The sequence below is a fragment of the Salvelinus alpinus genome, chromosome 32, assembly GCF_045679555.1.
Source record: "Salvelinus alpinus chromosome 32, SLU_Salpinus.1, whole genome shotgun sequence".
In the NCBI taxonomy this organism is placed as follows: Eukaryota; Metazoa; Chordata; class Actinopteri; order Salmoniformes; family Salmonidae; genus Salvelinus; species Salvelinus alpinus.
Window position 1 is genome coordinate 4799722 of NC_092117.1, and position 13575 is coordinate 4813296.

Sequence of the window (13575 nt, forward strand, 5' to 3'; positions counted from 1 at the left end):
CACCCTTTGAACAGCCTTCACATTTTGCTGCCTTAAAATTTAAAAAGGTGAATTTACTCAGCAGGACCCAGACATTAGAAGGAGACACAGAGACCACATAGAGCCCCACTGTAGAATAGATGGGCTACACTACAGTGACTCCAGACTCCACTTTCAGACCCCGTCCTTGGGCAGGTGGGATAAGTTGCAATTGACATTTTGCGGCGGACTTCAGAAACAAGCCTGGCTTTCATGGTGCCGTTTGAACACTGGGGGAATCTCCTGCAAAGGTCACTGAGCCCATTTTCCTTCCTTCCTCCACCCCTCCCCTCCATCAATCCCCCCTGTAAAGACCTTTATTGCTTTACCTCCTCTCCGCTTTTCTCCTGCACTTCAGTTACTGGCACCAGTTCTATTCTAATGGTCTATATAGGAAGTGAAAGAGAAGGTGACATGACATGGCATCTTATTTTAAGTCGTATATTGCACCTACTTCAACCACCACTTTTATGTCCACATGATCCAAAATGAATACAAAACAGCTTTTCTTTTTTGTTTCACAAACATACACTTAACACCACTTGCGATAAGGATGTGTTTCTAACATGAATGTGGACCACATTTCTTTAATTTATTATCCTTTAAAAATATGCACTATGCAGATATCGATCCACCATTGCCTAGTTCCAAGAATTCTAATAGCTTGCCTAATTTCAGTTTATGTGACAAAACAAGAAAGTATAGTATAGAGAATCAGTGTACTATCTAAACCGCTGTGAAATATATTTTCCATAACCAAAAATATTGTATTTTCAGCTGTTTGAAGCTGGTGTACAAAACCAAAATTAAAAGACGAAAACACTAAATTTAATAACGGGAAGCATAGAAATAGCACACATAGAACATATCTACTGCTTCTTAGACTTGCTTTCAATGAGAATGGCAGATCTATAAAACACATTTCTATGTGCATTTTGTCAGGTCGCCCAAAAAGTTACATATTGCAGCTTTAAACTACTACAGTACCACTAGCTTGCTGGTTGTAGCCATACAATTAACAATCACCCATATTAACAAACTTATTTCATTTTAAACTACACAGTTCTCTAGTATAGGCTACTTATGGTAATGAACGATATTAGCAAAATGCCTACGATAAGTCATGACTATGGTCTGTGTCAATTACTTTCGGTTTATCTTCCTAGCTCTAAATCAGTGTACTGCGAACAGCTTAGCTTCCTCCACTGCCCGACTGCCCCATACTGGGCTCGAACCTGTAATCCTCTGCTTTGAAGCGCATCGCTACGACATGTCTCTGTAGCCCCTGACCCACATCCCACAGTTTCTCCTTATCAAACACTCCCTTGTCCTCCACAAACTATTCAAACAGGTGCAGCACCCACCCCAAAGTAGTTGCCCTTGGTGGCCAGGTAGACCATTCACCCCAGGGCCAACATTCTGGAGGGTGTTGTGAAGAGCTGAGTAGTACACCGTGTTGTACATTTATTTTAATTTTATTTATCCTTTATTTTACCAGGTAAGTTGACTGAGAACACATTCTCATTTGCAGCAACGATCTGGGGAATAGTTACAGGGGAGAGGAGGGGGATGAATGAGCCAATTGTAAACTGGGGTTTATTAGGTGACCGTGATGGTTTGAGGGTCAGATTGGGAATTTAGCCAGGACACCGGGGTTAACACCCCTACTCTTACGATAAGTAAGAGTACGACCCTGCCTCACGCAGGAAGCGGCGCAGGTCCTAATCCAGGCACTTGTCATCTCCCGTCTGGATTACTGCAACTCGCTGTTGGCTGGGCTCCCTGCCTGTGCCATTAAACCCCTACAACTCATCCAGAACGCCGCAGCCCGTCTGGTGTTCAACTTTCCCAAGTTCTCTCACGTCACCCCGCTCCTCCGCTCTCTCCACTGGCTTCCAGTTGAAGCTCGCATCCGCTACAAGACCATGGTGCTTGCCTACGGAGCTGTGAGGGGAACGGCACCTCCGTACCTTCAGGCTCTGATCAGGCCCTACACCCAAACAAGGGCACTGCGTTCATCCACCTCTGGCCTGCTCGCCTCCCTACCTCTGAGGAAGTACAGTTCCCGCTCAGCCCAGTCAAAACTGTTCGCTGCTCTGGCACCCCAATGGTGGAACAAACTTCCTCACGACGCCAGGTCAGCGGAGTCAATCACCACCTTCCGGAGACACCTGAAACCCCACCTCTTTAAGGAATACCTAGGATAGGATAAAGTAATCCTTCTAACCCCCCCCCCCCCTTAAAAGAGTTAGATGCACTATTGTAAAGTGGTTGTTCCACTGGATATCATAAGGTGAATGCACCAATTTGTAAGTCGCTCTGGATAAGAGCGTCTGCTAAATGACTTAAATGTAAATGTAAATAAGTGCCATGGGATCTTTAATGACCTCAGAGAGTCAGGACACCCGTTTAACGTCCCATCCAAAAGACAGCACCCTACACAGGGCAGTGTCACTGCCCTGGGGCATTGGGATATTTCTTTAGACCAGAGGAAAGAGTGCCTCCTACTGGCCCTCCAACACCACTTCCAGCATCATCTGGTCTCCCATCCAGGAACTGACCAGGACCAACTCTGCTTAGCTTCAGAAGCAAGCCAGCAGTGGTATGCATGGTGGTATGCTGCTGGATAAATGGTCTCCGAGGTGCAGATTACGTCATATTTAGGGGACGGATCTTCCTTGAGGACCAGCGCTAGGAACATTGTCCAGTCGCCTGAGAAGAAATGGCAGCAGGACAGCTTTAGGTGCTAGGAGGGGTCCAGGGCTTGCCTCTTGGGCGATATGCTGCCATCCTCTCCCTCCTATTTTTTTCTGTTCATTCTTATTCATCTCCTTTTGACTTTCTCTTCCTTCCTTTCTTTCTTGTCCTCCTCCTATTCTTCGTCTATAATTGTCTTGTCCTTCCACCTGACAGTTTAGCAGTGTGTTAGACAGCGTGAGCTGTTTTATAACGGTACTATTATAGTCCTGGAAATGGACCTGACTTGCGCCTTTCTTTAGTGCCAGTAGGCCCAGCAGTCCAGCACCATAGCCCAGATCTAGACCCCTCTTCCCTCCCGAACGTCTCCCACTCTTTCTCTAGCAGCTCCAGGAGGTCATAGGTACACTCAGGGAGCTCAGGGATGATAGACGGGTTTCCCACTAATAATTACCAGTTGGAGTGCTGTTCAAGTGGATTTTTCCCAGTTGTATGTGGTAAATTCCCACTTCCCACTTGGTTATGAACACAGCATAATTTTAGCAACCTCCATGCAGCCACCTGTTAATGACATATTAGAGCGCATCAAATCCATAATGCATTGTGGGTAAATGGTGACTGACTGACTGATCTGCAAATAATAATGAGTAGGTATTTATGATGCAAGGTGATTTTTTAGATCAGTCAGTCGTCTGCACTTTCAGCTGCAATGCCGAACAAGCCCGTTAACTACACGCGTCAGAGTCACGCAGACTGGAAGGAAAGGTTATATGAACATGCCTGTTGCCCAAATGGATGACGTATGTCGCGCAGCTGAGAGTAGAGTGTGGGAGGAAGTGAACTTGTTCGTGGAGGCCCAAGGCGGAGGAAGGAGAGACAGTGGAAGCACTGTTTGAGTCAGTTGGTAAATAGAAGAAAAAATAAACATAGCATACAATTTTTTTTTGCAAAACGGGCTAAAGTTGTTAAGAAAGATGTAGAGTATGTTTTATGGATGTGTTTTTGGGGAGATCTATTTGCGGTCAAGGAGATGGTGGAGGATGCCCTGGGAAAGGTGGAGTTAATAATCAAAGTTACCAGGAGTGGTATGGTGTTGAATCATTGTATGTCGTCAGAACAAAAGGAAAGTGCATTGTGTTATAGGAGTATGAAGTAGAACGCTTTTTCCGATCAGGGCACCGGTAAAAGGTGTCATCTCTGCCGTCACTGTGAAAATTGAGGCTGAAAATCTAAAGCACCACCTACCAGGAGTGGCGGATGCACGTCGATTGAACCGTATGATACATGGAAGGAAAGAGGAAAGCCTATCGGGGATATTGCTATTTGATGAAAAGTCTGACATATGCGGTGAAAGCTTAAATGTAAAAAGTTTGGTCAAGTGGCAAGTGGGTGCAGACGGAATAAACATGTTGTGGAAGAGTCGGTGGATACACGGTGTGGCAATAGTGGTGGGAACCACAATTCCCGAGTTCCAGGAGTGCCCTGTAAGTGTGAAGGAGGTTGAAGTAGCAAGAATCTGGGCCGTCCACCAGAGGCAGTGCAAATAGCTGAAGGAGCAAGTGCAAATGAGGAAGAAATGGCAATGGATGTCCTGCTGCCTGCTAAAGTGTTGTTCATCAGTTGAGGGATGCTGAGCTAACAAGAAATCAACAAAACTTGACATAAATGTGAATGCAGCAGAAAAGTTTTTGTATCTCATTTATCAATATTCCCGTAGAAACTATTCTAAAATACTACCTACGAACGGAATTTAGAATGTTCGTATGCATAGAAAAAGTGTGATTTATCAAACAATCCTAGGAGCGTCTTATACACACCAGGAGGAGATAACTATTGATAAATCGTTCTCAGACTCAGTGCTCTTGCATGACCATGGCTATTTGCATTACAAAAATGTCCCTAATTAATCATATATGGTCAAAATCATCCCTTTAATGGCTGTGGGGAATATACAAAGCAGTACTATGAAATACAATACTTTTTTCGAGACTGATGCTAGTGTCAGAGATTGAGTACATCCAAAATATTTTATTTTGCTCACTCGGTTGTGGTTTGACCAGTAAAACATAGCTACAAAGAGAGGACCATTACGATAATTCAAGGTGCTTCAGCATTGGCAAATATACTTCAAATGAGTAGGCAACACTCACCAATAAGCCATCCATCCTCACCAATAAGCCATCCATCCTCACCAATAAGCCATCCATCCTCACCAATAAGCCATCCATCCTCAACCAATAAGCCATCCATCCTCACCAATAAGCCACCCATCCTCACCAGCTCCCTCCTGTAGGCGTATAAGCCAACATTGCTGTAATGCAGTCATGCGTTCCACCTGGCCACCTTGCCACCACATTCAGTAAAGTTTTTTTACGCACCATGTAACCTATCACCTTTTCTGTTCACATATTCTAGTTTAACTTGTTTTGGGATGGTGCTTTTATGGCGATGTGGGTGCTATCTATTACTCTGTCCATATTTAGGAACCCATTGATGGCAAAGAAATCTTTCTTGACCTGTTGTGCGATGGTGTATGGAAATTGTATGTTACAGTTCGTTTTGCTGATGATTGTATCCAAATGATTGGCTCATGGAGGGATGTGAGATGCCGATCGGCAAGCTCCCTCTGAAAAGTGCCTGTTGCCAAAAACTCAAGGGTCGATAGCGCTTGTGCACCGGAATGGCATGTGTTTTGCGACGATTTAGGTCTTAAATTCATCCAAAATTCCGATAAGATTGGTTTTGGGAAATGCTATCTGATGAGCCAATCTGTACGTTCTGCAGAATCAGTCCCACCTGGACTGTACTTTATATGGATTATTATCGTACCATGCACTGATGGTGGTCAAATTATATTGCATGTCAAGATACACTATATATATAAACATATGTGGACACCTCTTCAATTTGTGGATTTGGCTATTTCAGCCACACCCATTGCTGACAGGTGTATACAATTTAGCACACAGCCATGCAATCTCCATAGACAAACATTGGCAGTAGAATGGCCATCCTGAAGAGCTCAGTGACGTGGCACCGTCATAGGATGCCACTTTTCCAACAAGTCAATTGAGAGAGCCAAGCCTATGGGTTTGTAGCTTCAACCCCGAAGCATGCATGCACACACACACACACACACACACACACACACACACACACACACACACACACACACACACACACACACACACACACACACACACACACACACACACACACACACACACACACACAAACTGATTAATGGACTGCTGAATGTATATATATTTTTTCTCTTGCTTTGCTTGCTCTTTTCAGTAATATGTCTATCCCTGATAAGCTACCCAGGAAAGGGCTGAAAATAGCCCATATTAATATATGTAGCCTTAGAAATAAGGTTCATGAAATCAATAACTTGCTGATAACATTCATATATTAGCCATTTCTGAGACTCACTTAGATAATTAATTTGATGATAGAGCAGTAGCAATACAAGGATATAACATCTATAGAAGAGACAGAAATGCTTATGTGGGAGGTGTTGCTGTATATATTCAGAGTCATATCCCTGTAATGCTTCGAGAAGATCTTATGTCAAGTGTTATTGAAATGTTGTGGTTGCAGGTTCATTTGGCACATCTAAAGCCTTTTATTTTGGGGTGCTGTTATGGGCAACACCAAGTGCTAACAGTCAGTATCTAAATAATATGTGTGAAATGCTTCATAGTGTACAGTACCTTGCAAAAGTATTCATCCCATTTGTGTTTTTCCTATTTTGTTGCAATACAACCTGTAATTTAAATGGATTTTTATTTGGATTTCATGTAATGGACATAGTCCAACTTAGTGAAGTGAAATTGAAAAAATTACTTGTTTCCACAAATTCAAAAAAAACTAACATGGAAAAGTGGTGTGTGCATATATATTCAAGCCTCATGATGAGTTGATCATTTGAATCAGCTGTGTAGTGCTAGGGCAAAAACAAAAATGTGCACCCCTTTGGGTCCCCAGGACCAGGTCTGAGAACCAGTGATCTAGACCAATCTAGACAAGCCTGAAGGCTAAAAAAGAACATTGTCTCCACTATGTGCATGTCGAAACCCATGATGTCATGGATGAAAGGGCACTCGAGGGGTGGTGTGTACAAGTGTCAACAAGTGGAACAGATCAGTCATATAGAGATGAATGTGACAGACAGTATATAGATGAATGTGTACACAAACTATCGGTAAGTGAAACATGACACATATGATAACCGGAAAACCCACATGAATCCTTCTTCCTCATCATGTTATATTGACAGCTACTCAGGTGTAAGCAGCTGGGTGGTTCTGCCTTGTTTGTTATTCTTCCTAGGAAATCCCCCTTTCTCTCCCACGGGTTTTACTGTGTTTCCCTCCCTTCTCTACGTCTTTGTTACAGTATTTCCGTGATGAAGCTAAAAAGGGGATTCCACTCTAGCTATACTGATATGTCAGCATGCTTGACTTCTCTTATTCTACATAATCTACCCTGGTTGGTCCCCACTCATAGGGTTACTGTAATAACCCAGTTAGCATTTTTTGGTTTCCCATTAGTTCTGGGAACGAAGCCAGAAGTTTCCTGAATGGTAAAACGGAACGTTTTTTAAACATTCTGGGAAGGGAAGTGAAAATTTGGCCTGTTCTGGGAATGTAACTGTTTTGGTTGTCGGGATGTTCTCTGAACGTTTTACTACGGTTCACAGAAAGTTTTCCTGGAAGGATTTATTAATGGAAATTCAGAGTTATTTGGAGGTTTTTGAACAACTTCCTTAGGGACAGATCTAAATTTACTGGCGACCCTGTGTTTATAAAATTGGATATCGACTTTGCTACTTCAGCATGCGTTTGTGGCACAGTCAATGCCTGTAGCAAGAAGATTGAGGGTTCACCAACCACCACAGACGAGCTCACTCTCACCGCCTGTTTCATTACTTCATGATCAGAGCCTGTTGCAGGCAATGATCAGCTAGGGGAAATCATATTTTCAACATTTTGATGCCATATTTATAATTATATTAAATATATGCAACACTAGTCTAGTGGTTAGGATTCGGCGCTCCCACCGCCGCGGCCCGGGTTCGATTCCCTGTCAGGGAACTGCTCTTAGGGCTCCCGAGTGGCACAGCGGTCTAAGGCACTGTATTTCAGTGCAAGAGGTGTCCCTACAGTCCTTGGTTTGAATCTAAGCTGAATCATATCCGGCCGTGATTGGGTGGCACACATTTGGCCCAGCGTCATCTGGGCGTGGCCGGGGCAGGCCGTCATTGTAAATATGATGTGTTGAAGTCGTCATGTTTTGTTTATTGGTTGTGTGGTGTAAAATTTAAATAATAATAAAAATAAAAAACATTTTCCACCAACAGGTTTTTACACCACACAACCAATAAACAAAACATACTGACTTCAACACCACAATAAATAGAATACAGTGCCTTGCAAAAGTATTCATCCCACTTGATGTTTTTCCTATTTTGTTGCATTACAACCTGTAATTTAAATAGATTTTTATTTGGATTTCATGTAATGGACATACACAAAATAGTCCAACTTAGTTTAGTGAAATGGAAAAAATAACTTGTTTAAAAAAATTCATTAAAAAACGGTTAAGTTGTGCATGAATATGTATTCAACCCCTTTGCTATGAAGCCCCTAAATAAGATCTGGTGCAACCAATTACCTTCAGAAGTCACATAATTAGTTAAATAAAGTCCACCTGTGTGCAATCTAAGTGTCACATGCTCTGTCACATGATCTCAGTTTATATACACATGTTCTGAAAGGCCCCAGAGTCTGCAACACCACTAAGCAAGAGGTACCACCAAGAAAGCAGTACCATGAAGACCAAGGAACTCTCCAAACTGGTCAGGGACAAAGTTGTGGAGAAGTACAGATCAGGCTTGGGTTATAAAAAAATATCAGAAACTTTGAACATACCACGGAGCACCACTAAATCCATTATTAAAAAATTGAAAGAATATGGCACCACAACAAACCTGCCAAGAGAGGGCCGCCCACCAAAACTCACAGACCAGGCAAGGAGGGCATTATTCAGAGGCAACGAAGAGATCAAAGATAACCCTGAAGGAGCTGCAAAGCTCCACAGTGGAGATTGGAGTATCTGTCCATAGGGCCACTTTAAGCCGTACACTCCACAGAGGTGGGTTTTACAGAAGAGTGGCCAGAAAAAAATAATTGCTTAAAGAAAAAAATAAGCAAACACGTTTGGTGTTTGCCAAAAGGCATGTGGGAGACTCCCCAAACATATGGAAGAAGGTACTCTAGATAAGACAACAATTTTGCTTTTTGGCCATCAAGGAAAGCGCTATGTCTGGCGCAAACCGAACACCTCTCATCACCCTGAGAAGACCATCCCCAAAGTGAAGCATGGTGGAGGCAGCATCATGCTGTGGGGATGTTTTTCATCAGCAGGGACTGGGAAACTGGTCAGAATTGAACGAATGATGGATGGTGCTAAATACAGGGAAATTATTGAGGGAAAACTGTTTCAATCTTCCAGAGTTTTGAGACTGGGAAGGAGGTTCACCTTCCAGCAGGACAATGACCCTAAGCATACTGCTAAAGCAATACTCAAGTGGTTTAAGGGGAAACATTTAAATGTCTTGGAATGGCCTAGTCAAAGCCCAGACCTCAATCCAATTGAGAATCTGTGGTATGATTTAAAGATTGATGTACACCTGCGGAACCCATCCAACTTGAATGAGCCCATTTTTTCCCATTCCAGTTGTGCACCGGGGCCTCCCACTCCTCTTTCTATTCTGGTTAGAGCCAATTTACATTGTTCTGTGAAGGGAGTAGTACACAGTGTTGTACGAGATCTGCAGTTTCTTGGCAATTTCTGGTCTTTGTTTCTGGCCATTTTGAGCCTGTAATCGAACCCACAAATGCTGATGCTCCAGATACTCAAGTAGTCTAAAGAAGGCCAGTTTAATCAGCAGCTGTGCTAACATGATTGCAAAAGGGTTTTCTAATGATCAATCAGCCTTTTAAAGTGATAAACTTGGATTAGCTAACACAACGTGCCATTGGAACACAGGAGTGATGGTTGCTGATTATGGGCCTCTGTTCACCAATGTAGATATTCCATTACAAATCAGCCATTTCTAGCTACAATAGTAATTTACAACATTAACAATGTCTACAGTGTATTTCTGATCAATTTTATGTTATTTTAAATGGACAAAAAAATGGCTTTTCTTTCAAAAACAAGGACATTTCTATGTGACCCCAAACTTTTGAACAGAGTGTATGTGTTATGGATTTTCAACCTCTGCCATATCGTGGATTCAGAGCTATCTATCTAATAGAACTCAACGGGTTTTCTTTAAAGGAAGTTTCTCTGTCAAACATGTAAAGTATGGTGTACCGCAGGGCAGCTCTCTAGGCCCACTACTCTTTTCTATTTTTACCAATGACCTGCCACTGGCATTAAACATAGCATGTGTGTCCATCCATTTATGCTGATGATTCAACCATATCCACATTAGCAACCACAGCCAATGAAGTCACTGAAACCCTTAACAAAGAGTTGCAGTCTGTTTTGGAATGGGTGGCCAGTAATAAACTGGTCCTGAACATCTCTAAAACTAAGAGCATTGTATTTGATACAAGTTATCGACCTCAGCTGAATCCGGTAATGAATGGTGTGGCTGTTGAACAAGTCGAGGAGACTAAATTACTTGGCGTTACCTTAGATTTAAACTGTCATGTTGAAAACATATAAACTCAGCAAAAAAAGAAACGTCCCTTTTTCAGGACTCTGTCTTACAAAGATAATTAGTAAAAATCCAAATAACTTCACAGATCTTCATTGTAAAGGGTTTAAACACTGTTACCCATGCTTGTTCAATGAACCATAAACAATTAATGAACATGCACCTGTGGAACGGTTGTTAACACACAAACAGCTTACAGACGGTAGGCAATTAAGGTCACAGTTATGAAAACTTAGGACACTAAAGAGGCCTTTCTACTGACTCTGAAAAACATCAAAAGAAAGATGCACAGGGTCCCTGCTCATCTGCGTGAACGTGCCTTAGGCAAGCTGCAAGGAGGCATGAGGACTGCAGATGTGGCCAGGGAAATAAATTGCAATGTGAGACGCATAAAACAGCACTACAGGGACACAGGACGGACAGCTGATTGTCCTCGCAGTGGCAGACCATGTGTAACAACACCTGCACAGGATCGGTGCATCCGAACATCACACCTGTGGGACAGGTACAGGATGGCAACAACAACTGCCCGAGTTACTCCAGGAACGCACAATCCCTCCATCAGTGCTCAGACTGTGCGCAAAAGGCTGGACTGAGGGCTTGTAGGCCTGTTGTAAGGCAGGTCCTCACCAGACATCACAGACAACAACATCGCCTATCATCGAACTGAGCTTGTTGTCATTGCAGGCAATCCCAAAGCTGTGCTTACAGGGAAGACATCCTCCTCCCTCATGTTGGATCGGAGGGTGAGGGCTAGGGCCATTCCCCCCAGAAATGTCTGGGAACTTGTAGTAAGCATAATATATATATATTTGTTTTTACTGGACTGATGCCCTGCATCTGATGGTCAGTCTGAGGGGAGGGAGGGCGCAGTGGTGAGGCTGCCTCTCACCCGACTCACCGCCCCTCCGCTGAGAAAAGGGGATACAGTCTTCCAGCTGATGGCAGACTGCATTATTTCTACCTCATTCACCAATTCATGTTGTTACTCCTATGACCAGAGAAAGTGAAATAGTCCTCGATATTAAAAAAGACACAAGCTGCTAATAATAACAAAGCAAGCTTATTGGAACACTTTGCTTTAGTCATTCATTGCAGCTACAGTGCTGGTTGTAGCGTGAGTGAAAGTATGGAGAATGTTCAACACTTTTATAATCCATAAAATGCACAAAGTGTTGACAGTGCTGAATAAAAACATAGCCATGCACTTACTCATAAAAACAGCATCCCTTTGTTGAACCCTATTTGTTGAGTCTCTAGTTATGGTTTAATACGTTTTTAAATCTCACAGTATCAACAGATGCCTCACAAGTCCTCAACTGACAGCTTCATTAAATAGTACCCGCCAAACACCAGTCTCAACGTCAACAGTGAAGAGGTGACTCCGGGATGCTGGCTTTCAAGGCAGAGTTGCAAAGAAAAAGCCATATCTCAGTCTGGCCATTAAAATAAAAGATTAAAATGGGCAAAAGAACACAGACTCTTCTCTCCCTCTTCTCACAGAGGAACTCTTCTCATCTAGTGTTGAGGTTGAGAGCTTCAGAGTTTCTAACTAATCTGCTTGACACATTACATGTTACTTACCTTACAGATCACAAAAATCAGCTAATATCCCCTCCATTCATTTGCAAATCCGTTTGATTCATACACTGGCTTGTCTGGCTGTCATGTATATATTTTAACATGCCCTTCCCTCATCTACACTGAAATAATATACATTTCAGTAGTCCTCTATTATGATACATGTTTTTCTATCTCGCATAGCTCATTAGTACACCCTTGTGGTTGACTGTATATGTATCTATTGTAGGTCCTAGGATACAACAATGAGTAATGTGGAACTAATAAATACCATCAAGGGATACCTTACAATTAACACCTTGTGAAATAGCTGTGAAAACCAACCTGGGAATATTTAAGATTTGAATACATAAAACATTGATATTCTTTTGGTACAGTTGTGTCACTAATTTATTTTCACAGATTTTTTGTACACTCACGGCAATCAAAAACTAAAATATAGAATTCTGGTGTTTGGAATATGAAGGTGGGTGCTGTGTGGATGGGAGGTTCTGCCTGTCACTTGTTCTCCACAGGCAGCCAGTCTCGGAATGGGGACTTGAAGAGGGAGACTGCAAAGTCCAGACACTGCTGCTCTCTTTGTTGAGTGTTTGCAGTGCTAGTGTTTTTAGTTCATCTGTGTATCGCACATATTATGTGCCCAGCATGATAGAACAATAAAACTTTCTTAGCAGATAATGACATGACAATAACAGTAGCTGTAGATGATGTAATCGAAAGTTGGAGAGTGGTAGGTAATGGAGGACATCAGGCTGGTCCCCTTCCGACTCAGAGCACACAGACTGATCTGAACTCACTGGCTCTGGTGGATGCCTCCTGGGGGGCTCGGACAGTCGGTGGTCCTAAAGTCATTTGAAGAGGTACATTCAGCATAACTACAATTTCTTGCTTTCTCAAATGTCAACCAAAGCTTAACATATGTTGTCTAATGGGCTTCACTGAAGTGTAGGGCATCAGGGCTTTCAGTGGTCGACCGTCCCAACTGCTCCAACTGGAGAAGATTGTTAGCTTCCACCGAGGTAACCCTAGGAAGACAAAGAGAACAATATCAGTGATAGGGAAACTAAAATTATCTTCAGGTTATTTTGTGTGCAAACGAAAATAGTTATTATCTGAGATGTTTTATATTCACCTTAACGGATGGCGACTCCAGCTAGGAGCGAAAAAGCAGCAAGGTTTCCCCAAGTCTCACCTTCCTTTCGACCTTCTTCCAAGCCAAGTAATTTGCCCGGATGTCGAAGTACTTGGTCCCCTTCTTGATTCTCCCCAGGTAGCTCTCCTTCTGTTTCTCCTGCGCCTTGTCGATGTTCAGTCTCACATTTATTGACAACAGGACTAAATGCAATTATATCTCATATTACAAATACATTTCTTACATATCTCTTGGTGAGGGCCAGAAAAAAAAATTAGCTGACAATTATTTTTTACATCCTCAAAAATCACCACATCCTTCTCAGTCCGTGCATGAAGGTGGTCCTCGAAAGCATTCTGATCTGGTGACAACTTCCACCACGTCAGGTGGGGTTTCAGTGATCTGAAAGTAT

The 13575-nt window shown here is 42.7% G+C and overlaps 1 pseudogene; it reads right to left on the reverse strand.

Annotated features, from left to right (window-relative positions):
- Window positions 1-1210: 1210 nt before the first annotated feature.
- On the reverse strand, window positions 1211-11213 carry LOC139562161 (histidine protein methyltransferase 1 homolog; annotated as a pseudogene).
- Window positions 11214-13575: the final 2362 nt, after the last annotated feature.